This window comes from Mastomys coucha, unplaced genomic scaffold (genome assembly GCF_008632895.1).
Source record: "Mastomys coucha isolate ucsf_1 unplaced genomic scaffold, UCSF_Mcou_1 pScaffold8, whole genome shotgun sequence".
NCBI classification, from domain to species: Eukaryota; Metazoa; Chordata; class Mammalia; order Rodentia; family Muridae; genus Mastomys; species Mastomys coucha.
This window is the reverse complement of record NW_022196914.1, coordinates 11,468,933-11,469,914: the sequence shown is the minus strand read 5'-3', so window position 1 is coordinate 11,469,914 and position 982 is coordinate 11,468,933. Positions and strand designations below refer to the sequence as shown.

Below are 982 nucleotides of genomic sequence, written 5' to 3'. Positions count from 1 at the left end.
ACATAGGCTGGTTCGAGAGTTCTGGCACATTTGTAGACCAGAACTACCTGACTCAGTGTGAGAAGGTGTGCTTATTCCTTCATACCCTTGAGGCCCCAGGAAAGAAGGAGGCCTAGTGGGAGAAGAGCACCCTCTCGGAGACCAGGGGAAGGAGGAATGGGATGAAGAACTGTGGAAAGGGGAACTGAAGGAAGGGGTGACAACTGTAATGTAAACTAATACAATAATTTAAATTTAAAATATAACAATAATGCATCCGAGTGGAGCAAGCAAATCGAGTGGTTGTCTGGTCGTCCCTCGGAAACTGGTAGCCCCTTGCAACATGGCTGACCAACTGACTGAAGAGCAGATTGCAGAGTTCAAAGAAGTTTTCTCACTATTTGACAAGGACAGAGATGTGACAATAACAACAAAGGAGCTTGGAACAGTGATGAGGTCCCTGAGGCAGAACCCCACAGAAGCAGAGCTGCAGGGCATGATCAATGTAGATGGTAATGGCACAATTGACTTCTTTGAATTTCTGACAATGATGGCAAGAAAACTGAAAGACACAGACAGTGAAGAAGAAATTAGAGAAGCATTCCATATGTTTGATAAGTGGCTCTGTTAGTACAGCAGATCTTTGCCACATGATGATAAACCTTGAAGAGAAGTCAGCTGTTGAAGACGTTGATGAAATGATCAGGGAAGCAGACATTGATGGGGACGGTCAGGTAAACTATGAAGTTTGTACAAATGATGACCGCAAAGTGAAGACACTGTATAGAATGTGTTAAATTTCTTGTATAAAATTGTTTATTTGCCTTTTCTTTGTTTGTTACTTATCTATAAAAGGTTCCCCCCCACTATCAAAATATATGTATGTATCGTGATTAGGACTTCATTCCTACATGTTTTCTACCCTTATCCTACTGTCATTGTCCTTAAACTTTATTTTAGAAAATTGATCAAGTTACATGTTGCATGTGGCTTACTCTGAATA

General features: G+C 41.0%; 1 pseudogene; it reads left to right on the top strand.

The window, feature by feature from the left end:
• The first annotated feature begins 322 nt into the window (after positions 1-322).
• On the top strand, positions 323-753 carry LOC116083566 (annotated as a pseudogene).
• Positions 754-982: the final 229 nt, after the last annotated feature.